Genomic DNA, 10,309 nt, shown 5'->3' with positions numbered 1-10,309 from the left:
GTCTCAAAAAATGTATACACACTTCAACAGCTGATAACTCACTTAATTTTCATTATTTTGCAGGTTTAACGAACTGAAAATAATGGCTGAAACCAAAGTAAGCTTTGAGGAAAGAAAATTTATCCTAAAATGCTACTGCAAGTATGAAAACGTACTGGAAGTGCAAAGAGAGTTTGCAAGAGAATTTTAATGAGATATTTCCTACGAGACTTACTATCACTCGAATAAGAGATAAATTTGAAGATGGAACTGTTCAAAATGTCCACAAGCAACGTTCAGGAACACCACGAAGAGCTATGAGACTCGCAACAGAAGAAATGTTGATTGAAACGTATCGTTAAAGTTCAAGAAAATCTGTGCGACAAGCGTCTCGTGAGATAGGAGTATCAAAATCAAGCGTCCCTCGCATGTTGAAGGGCAGTCATTGGAAAAGTTACATTCCAAGAAGAGTACATGCTCTCACCGAAGATGATCCGGATAGAAGAATGCAATCTTGTGAGTGGTACTTGAAAAAATATGAAGAGGACGCACAATTTCCAAGTCGAATTGTGTGGAGTGATGAGGCCACATTTAACCACCTTACCGGCCATTATGGATCAAATATGCATCCTCATACGCTTCGTATCCATCATATATTTCAATGTAATATCAATATTATTGCAATTTTAATATGCACTTCGCATCCATGTTTATTTCGACGTGTATATATATATATATATATATATATATATATATACGTCCTGGCCGGTAGCGTGTTTAAATTAAATGAGTCAATTAACTGGGACAATTGCACTTACTGAGCACCTGAGAATCCGCATGTTATGGAGGAACATCATGTAAATTTACCAGGAGTGAAGGTATGGTGTGAAGCTTATCAGCACATGGATTAATTGGACCATTCTTTTTCGACGGCACTGTAATTGGTGCCAATTACTTGAACTTGCTGCATGAAGCTATCATACCACGTGTTCAAGAGGACTTTGAGGATGAGGACTTTTATTTTCAACAAGATGTGGCACCCTCACACTACCATGGAGATGTGAGGGCCTATCTTGATGAGATTCTACCCAACAGATGGAATGGAAGAAGTTCTATAGAATACTCCCCCCCCCGCGTTCTCCAGACGTCACGCCAATGGACTTCTTCTTATGGGGATTTATCAAGGATAAAGTTTACACTTCAAAGCTGGCAACAGTCAATGACTTGAAAGCAGCAATCGAAAGAGAATGCGCCCAGCTACAAGACGAAATGATTCTGTGTTTGCAATTCCATTGCTGCACGTTATCAGCGGTGCCTGAAAAAGGACGGTCATCAGTTTGAATACAGATGTTGAGGGATGAAAAGCACATTTTTTTGAGACACCCTGTAATACACGGCATCTGGGGTAATGATATGGAGAGGCATTATGCTTAATTGACGCACTGAGCTACAAGTGCTGGAAAAAGGTACCGACTGGTGAACGATGTTGCAATGAAGTTCATCAACGTCATGTTTGATTGTTCTGTAGCGTACTGCTGTAGGCGAATAATTCATTTTATGGATTACAATGCCGTACCAGATTGTATACGAGCAGTGGAGGTAATTATGGAGATCGAGAATATTAATTGAATCGAGTGGCCATCATATTCCCCAGATCTCAACCCCGTATAACAATCCTAGAAGCAATAGGCAGCACACTGCTGCTCGAAATTCCCCTCCAGAAAACAAGGCATTATCCTTGTTATCCTTGCTCTGAAGGAGTGGGCCGGTTTACCTTAAGAATTGCTAGATCACTTGGTGCTAAGCATAATACATTATGAGAGTTGCATCTCACTTCGAGGTGGATATATTCCATATGGAAATGTCTTTCCGCATAGCTTTGTACATCAATTCCTTAACTGCGTCCGTTTAGAATTTGTAAATTTTGCCAAAAATGTATTATAATTTAATTTAATGCCAGTATGCCGACTATTAATCGAATCGAGTTTGGTTCAGAACCAAAACGTTGAAGAAGATGCTGGCTATAAATTTATGTCTACATTTGGCTGTAGTCATGAAACTTTTATTCATGTACATGTAAAAATGCAGTTGGTACTTAGCTTTTGGACAGAAGCATATCCTGATCTACGAATTTGCAAATAAAAGTAATAGTGGTGGATTAATAACATTAATAAAGTGTTAGAAGTTGATATTGTATTTTCGCTTCAACCTTATGGTTGGTGGGTTGCAAAATATGCTACTATACTCGGGAGACTGATTATGAAACAGGGTGGTTTCCCGTTGCTTCCTTGTTGCACCGTATTTATGACTGTAGCCACATCTTCACGGGACCGGTTTGCCTGTTTCGAGGGATGAAAAACCAGAGTTACCGGGAGAAAAAAAAATCCTCCTCCGTACGAGATAGATTAACTCACCTTTAGCCGAAAATATCTGATAAAGGTTCCTCACATGATGGACGGGAATCGAACCCAGGTCTTATCGACCAAAGGGCTATGTCTAGAAGTTGATATAATGCTGGAAAGTAAAGTATGTGATCTCATTAATTTATATAGCCAGCAAAGGTTGGTCGAGCCTCTGCTACTAATGGCTCACGCAAAAAGTTAAGCAAGTTTGAGCGCGGTTAGTAGTTGGAAGGGTGTTGGCATACTCTCTCTAGATGAGTCTTTGGAAGTGTAACATAATATGGATCAACATACCTAAAAAAACAGAACACGTTCTGGGAACAAATAAAATGTAATGTACTGTAAAAAAAAGAAAACAAAAAAAAATATACATTGCCAATAGTAGCAAGGCAAGAATTTCACAGAAAATAAGATAAAAAACAAAGCAAAAAATAACTGAACTTCACACAAAGAACACACTAGCATCTTTAAAGACTGCAGACTTACTGATGGTATCAGGTTTTTATATCCAATAAAAAAGGAATTCACTCATTTCGCTTCAGGCAATGCATCTAGAATAGACAGAATTTACATCCGTCTATCGAGGTATAACTGTTAAACCTATTCCAGTCGTCTTCAGTGATCACCACATCGAAAGCTCTTATCCCAAAAAAGGAAAATTGAAAATATTTATTAATCAGAGCTTTCCATGAGCGCCTGCGTATCTCAATGGAAGTGTTGTTTGCACTCCTTAGCGCTCGATTCTAATCGCCAACTAGAGGAACTTTTTCTAAGCTTTTTTTGACCGGTTCCCGAGTTAGTCGATCTCTAGCAAGGGCAAGCGGGATTTTCTCCCAGAAACCCCAAAAAATCGACCGAAGAACCCACACTATTTTCAGACCTTAAAAAAATGTTAGCGACCACGAGATGGCGGCACTTGTTAGCAGTCTCTTCACTGCGTGCGCTTAAATTAGAGACAGCCTTGGGCCAGCTATATCTGATTAGCTGCCAGTTGAGACTGAACTGCCTACTCAGTCTAGAAAAGTTAGATGGGACTAAAACGTCTCGTTTACTCCCTATATGGGATTAAAAGGCGTTAGCTTTTTTGTGGAAATTCAATCAAAAGCTAAGGAAAGTGAATTTAGTAAAGAAGTGGAAAAAATAATAGCAGAAACAAACAAACAAAAAAAAACTTGAAAATGCAATATGCGCATGGGAAATATTAAAATTAAATATCGAAAAGCTCAGCTATCGAAATAGGAAGTAAAATAAAGGACCGGCGGAAGAGAAAACAGGATCTAGAAAAAAAAAAAAAAAATGTAAGCCTATTCAGACAGTACAAACACAAATAAAACCAAAATATATATCAGTAGCTGATATATACTTTGCCAGTTAAAAGACAATTTATGTAAAAGCGTTTTTTATATTAAAAGACAATAAAATCCTTAAATAATAAGTTTCTTTCTTTATTTATGATTATTTATTTATCTAGTTAGTATTAAAACTTAGTGTTATTGTGCATGCTTTTAAATCTGCGAATTGACAATGTTATCATAATTTAACATATTAACTACATCGTTTTCTATAAACACTATAGATAAATCATTTAAATGAGCCTGCCCTAAACTATTTCTTAAATAATTTTTTATTCTTTTTAAGACCGTTCGCAACTAGCATTGCTTTTTGGTAAAAAAAATTTTTTTAAAGATTGTCTCTACGTTAGGCTTTTACTTTACATACTTTACTTTACAGACTCATACTTTACAAACCATCTATTATTGTTTTATACATTTGAAGACACGATATACCTTCTATGATAAATTTTATAAAATGAAATTTTATAAAAACCTAAAAATAAAAATAAATATAAACGTTCACTAAATTTTTTGAGGCCTCTCGAGACGACGAGGCCCTGGGCGCGCGCCTATTGGTTAATCCACTACTGTAGATGTGTTTAAAAAATACTGTGTGTGTATATATATATATATATATATATATATATTATTATTATTATTATTATTCCTGATACCTCCAAGGAGTCCGAAGACTCATCGCGGGAGGACACCTACAACTGTCTCTACACCTAACCTCTACTACGAATCATCTCCATCAACGCCATCTACCGCCCACCTCCAACACCACCACAACTAGTAATTTTTGTCTGTAAATTGCGTGTTCTGAAGGGCCGATTTGTATGTATGCGGGATGAAAAACCCGAGTTTCCGGGAGAAAAAACCCTGCTACCTCCGTATGAGATCAGCTAACTCACCTTCGATTGAAATCGACCAGATAAAGATTCCTCCCGTCGCGACGAGAATCGAACTTAGGCCTATTCCAATCGAAGGGCGCAATGTACCATCGTTCTTCCAATTGCGCTACGGAGGCGCAATTTATATAACAACTACAATACAAGGAAATAGAAGGTGCACGACAACAGGCACGTTTAAAAGCTGTAGGGAAGGCAAGACATCCACTGCTTGAAAGAAATAACAATTAAAAGGATGAACTGCATTATCAAGGGGAAATATTACGAAGACGCTGACTTAGTGAAGGTGTCTCACTAACAGTTTATAGCTCTTATCCACAAAAAAAAAAAAAAAAGAGCGAAACTACAACATAATAAATTGAGGTAATTTTTATCCAAATTAACTCGGAGGGCGGCAGAAGAAATTGACCTCATTAAAACTACAGAATGCAAGAATACAATAAAGCATCTCTCAACAGTTGCCTCACGGAGCAGATGGTCTAACCAGTGAATTTTATAAAAGGAAGAAATATATAACAGATACCATAACACGTCTGAGATGTGTACATAAATACTATCAATTTATCAACAGGCCATGCATATTGCACGAGCTAACAAAATAGCTCAGAGGATTACTTGGATGTTGAAGAACATATTGACAAGATAGGTAGAATTATTATCCCTCTTCATAAGGCTATGATTTGGATGCATCTTTACTCGTGTGCACAGATTTGGTCACCTGCATTTCCTGGGAATGGGAGGTGGTGGAGTATTCAGAATTCAGAAACGAGTGACCAAGCTGGTGACAGGTCTGTATGTTTCCTATGGGGTTAGATTGAGGCTGCATGGGTTGCAGCATTTAGCTGATGGGCAGTGGAGAGGAGATAAAGGGATTCTATAAGATTGACACAAAAGTAATTTTTTAATACATGGGAAGTGGAGGAGAAAAGAGATAATATTTGGAAGTTATCTAAGATCTAAGTGCCCAGGCTGGATTCTTTACTTAGAATGGTGAATGAGTGGAATGGATTGCCGAGGTGGTTGTGAGTGCCCCAACAGAAAAGGTTTAAGATGTATGACAGGTATTGTGTTATTGGATAGGGTGAGTCTTCCACAATGAGTCTTTTGACTCCATGGAGTACCCATATAAATAATAATAAACATGCATGCATTTCATGCAAAGAGTTGTATGAAAGTCTAGACATCGATAGAGCATTTGACACTGCGAGCCGTGAGTACATCTTTGAAGTAGTAAAGGAAATGGGTTTTGGAGCAAATTTTAAGAGTTGGCTGAAAGTTTTTTTATGAGAATGCAGAAAGCCGTGTAATAAATAACCCTCAACACCTTTCTAAATCAACTGCTTCATACAACAAGATGACCCTCTCTGAATGGTCCTCATCGTATTAGCACTTGAATCACAAAGTAGAGCAACACACACAAATAAATTAATTCGAGGAATATTCATGGCAAAAGTAAAGCAAAACTGTTAGCTTATGCCGATGATATAACACACCCTAGAAAGTAAAAAATCCATGGGGGAAACAATGAGAATATTGGATTCATTTGGAAAAGCCTCACCTCTTAAATTAAACCTGACAAAATATTACTGAATTATCATTCAGTATTGCAATTGGCAACTGGAAAAACACAACCTTAAAAAAAACGGCAGGAATGTCGAGAAAAAATTACTTATCAGTATTATGAATCAAAATTGTAGGCCTGGATACTTATGTAGATCAGTGGAAAGATTTGTATGAAGCAATATCCAAAAAAATTAGCAATATGCAAAGAAGATATCTTTCTATGAGAGGAAAAGCAAGATTTGTAATATGTACTTAGCCTCTTGATTGTGGTACAAAATACATATCTCATATAGTTCGCCCAGAGATTAGAGACCCTTCGACAGTTCTGCGCATGTCCCAAGAAAGGAGAATCCCAAATGGATTCTCCTTTTTTGGGAGAATCCCAAATGGATAATATATCCGTCTTCTGGGATGAGTTTATTATTACAGGTCGGAAAATTTAGCTTTTCTTTTACGACATTGTTTTTAAAGTGTAACTATTTTGCTTGTATAACAGTTGGGAAAATGTACGTAGCGTATTAACAAAATTAAAAAAAGGTATAGCATAAAACAAAAATTTAACGAAATTTATTTTTAAAAAAGTTTTCTATAAAATAAAAATAATTATACAGAAAAAAAGAAATTTTTTCAAATGAACTTAGATATTCTAAACTTACAGTTGAGAGGACTGAGACACTTTAACCGATTAATTATTTATGACTTGTGACTCTTTTAACAAACCCATACAAAAAAAAAAAAAAAAAAAAAAAAATGTTGGGAAAAAATACCATTATCAAATCCTTTTAATCTTCAGTCATCTGAATCGGTGTCCGAATCGCCATCACTTTCACTTTAACTGATCACCAAAGGTTCGCATAATTCTTCGATAATTCCGTCTCTGTCCCGATACATATTTTCCAATGAGGTGACATGAGAGCAATATTTTCTCCAGTTTTGAACTGTAATACTTGCAATCGCTTGTTCTGAAAGCTTAAAAAGTTTCGACGTGTCAATATCCCCAGTTACGTTGCGAATGAAACTTTTCACTTCTGCCCAAACATACTCAATAGCATTAAAACAAAATCAGATTTTATGAAGTATTTTCCTTAAAGTTTCTCTTTTCCAAGGAAAATTAATTTTTTCATTAAGCACAGGAATCAATTTCGGAACAGTTGGCACGCTTTTCTCGACCACGTAAAATTTGTGAATAGTTCTTATAACGTCTACATCAAAATCATTCAAAGCTACGGTTTCGATGGAATATTCTTTTGCAAGTGCTACTGAAACGTTTAACAACAGAACTTGTTGACTGTATTGGATCCATCATACAAATTAATAAAAATAAATAATGCAAAAAAAGCGACAACAAAAATCAAGCTACTAGTACAGCGACAGACAAGCACGTGATTTCGCATGTTGGCGACCAATTCTTACATCCTTCATTTCTTTCTCCCCTTCAGCATAAATCGACTATTCTTGGCAAAACGCCAAGCAGAGATCTATAAACGGTGGGTAAACTATACCACAGACAATGGGCAGATAAAATTCATAGGCTCTTTGCGACATATATATGGGATTCGTAATATGAACACCAATGTGCCGTACAAGTCTTCCACAAAACAGAACTGGAGTTCTAGGCCTAGTCAATATACAACTGCAGCAAAAGCACACAAGTCATATCACAGATATCCAATTGCTTTTCTACAAAAATGCCTTCCTGACAAAGTCATCAGCTCTCTTCCTTCAATTAAACAAACACCACCTAGAATGTTCATTGAAATGGCTGAGGGATAGCAGTTTGTGGAAGAAATTTACAGCATAGAGAAGTTACTAAATACCAAATCACTAGCAATAAAGACAAAGCTTACTAGATCCACTTTCCCTATATCTCAACACCGAGAACAAAGAAGAGGAGAGAGATCATTCCTAGTCCAGTTTTAAACAATGTATTCCGACTTCCAATGTTTCTACAAAACATTTTTCTTCAGAGTACATCATGCATATTTGTCGGCCAAAATGTGGGTTGTGGCAAAAGGCATACTGTTGGACCCTGTAACCTGTCACATTGGATTCCAATAATAAATGAAAATGTGCTATTTTGGTTACATGAGAAGTTAAGTAGAATACAAATAATCATAATAATTGTGATTATATATATATATACTATTTGGTCATACAGGTGTGACCACATGTATGAAAGAAAACATAAAATTTCATATATCACATAAAATTTTAACTAGTAGTATAAACTGGCATGTTTCGTAGCATTTAATCTTTTTTTTATTGGAAATAGTGATTCATGAATACTATTTTATTAAACTAGCAATAACCAGTGTTATCTTACTAAAACATCATTCCTCCTGTTATGAGTGTGATTCCATGAAACACAAAAACAAGGGCGAAAAATGCTGTTAATTAAATCTTTTGATTTTTTACATAAAGTGAGGTTTACTCTATTACTTTTAGCTAGTATATGTCTACCTATGCTCCAAGTTTCTGTGCTAGGAATTTTTTTCTTGTCTCAAGTTACAGAAAAACAGCTCGAGACCTTTAATAAATAACAAAGATCTGTATTTAAGTTTTGTCGATCTGGAAAAGGCATATGACAAAGTGTCAAGAGAGAAGCTATTCAATACACTACAGTTACATGGTGTCAATGTGGCATTATATCAAGCAATACTTAGTCTTTATTTGAGTTGTAAGTCAGCAGTTAGAATTAAAGGAAGTACAGGAAGATGGTTTAATGTTAAATCTGGTGTGAGAAAAGGATGTACATTATCCCCTCTGTTATTCATTATCTATTATGGATCACATTATGAAGAAAGGTGATATTAAACATCATATCAAAATTGGAGATGTTAATGTCAGCTCTTTGCTTTATGCGGACGATGTTATACTTCTAAATAAATCCGCTACAAGTCTGCATAGATATGGTATGAAGGTCATCAATAAAAAGACAAAGATAATGAAAATAGGCAGAATCGTTGAAAATGTCAACTGTGTTTTGAATGGAAAACCTGTAGAACAAGTAGAACCTGTAAAACATTTCAGCTACTTTGGCACGATTTTTAGTGAAGATGGTAAATTAAATATGGAAATAGACAACAGAATCAACAAAGCTGGTATGGTAGGAAGTCAATTGAATAAATTTATATGAAATAAGAGAAAAATTAGTCGGAACACTAAAACTGTATACAAGACGGTGTTCAAACCAGTTTTAACTTATGGATCTGAGAGCTGGGTCAGAAGTAAAACACTTGACCAAAGACTAGAGACCGCAGATATGAGAGTCCTGAGAAAGATTAGAGGCATGAACAGATGGGCATCAATGGCAATATCATATTAAAAATGAGGATGTTAGGAAAGAACGTGATATTGTCAGCAACCAGGAATGCGTTAGCAGAGCTAATTTCAGGTGGTATGGTCACTTAAACAGAATGGGAGAGGAAAGATTAGCAAAAAAGTGTTCTGTGCCAGGTTGGCAGGAAAATGACCCAGAAGAAGACCAAGATATAGGTGGATTGATACGGTACAAAGTGCCTTAGATGATAGAAATATAAGATCGATTAATGTTGGAGTCTTGACAAGTAACAGATTGATTTGGAGGAAAATTGTAGATAGGAAGTTAGCAATGATAAAAAATTTTTCATGTAGTACTATCATATTCTGTACATCCCCTTGAGGGTACATGGCAGGAATTTGATAATGACGACCTTTAATAAACAAGTGTGAAACAGAAAGATCTAATTTGTCAAAATTTCTACGTTAGAAAAATAAGTATTGTATCAAATAGATTATAGAAGATGATTAGAATTTTATTAAGGATTAATGAAATGATTTAATAATTGCAATAAGCATAGTGGTATTTTATACATCTATTTGTTTCTCTTAAATATAAAGATCAGCTAACATCTTTTATTCCCTTCAAAACATAATTATAAATTAAATAAATATATAATAAAAATAATATATTAGTTATATAATAACCATAAGTCATGCATGTGCAATGAAACGGCCACATGTAATACTTTTTTTTTATATATTAAACTTAGCCCATTCGAGTCTGTTTGCAGAATGACTCCAGGTAGTTTGTTAGTTTAACAAAATATAATGATAAATGAATAAAATAAATCACTACCAG

This window comes from Typopeltis vanoorti, chromosome 9 (genome assembly GCF_054136105.1).
Source record: "Typopeltis vanoorti isolate ZY-2024b chromosome 9, IOZ_Tvanoo_1.0, whole genome shotgun sequence".
Taxonomy (NCBI): domain Eukaryota; kingdom Metazoa; phylum Arthropoda; class Arachnida; order Uropygi; family Thelyphonidae; genus Typopeltis; species Typopeltis vanoorti.
Note: the sequence above shows the minus strand (reverse complement) of the source record.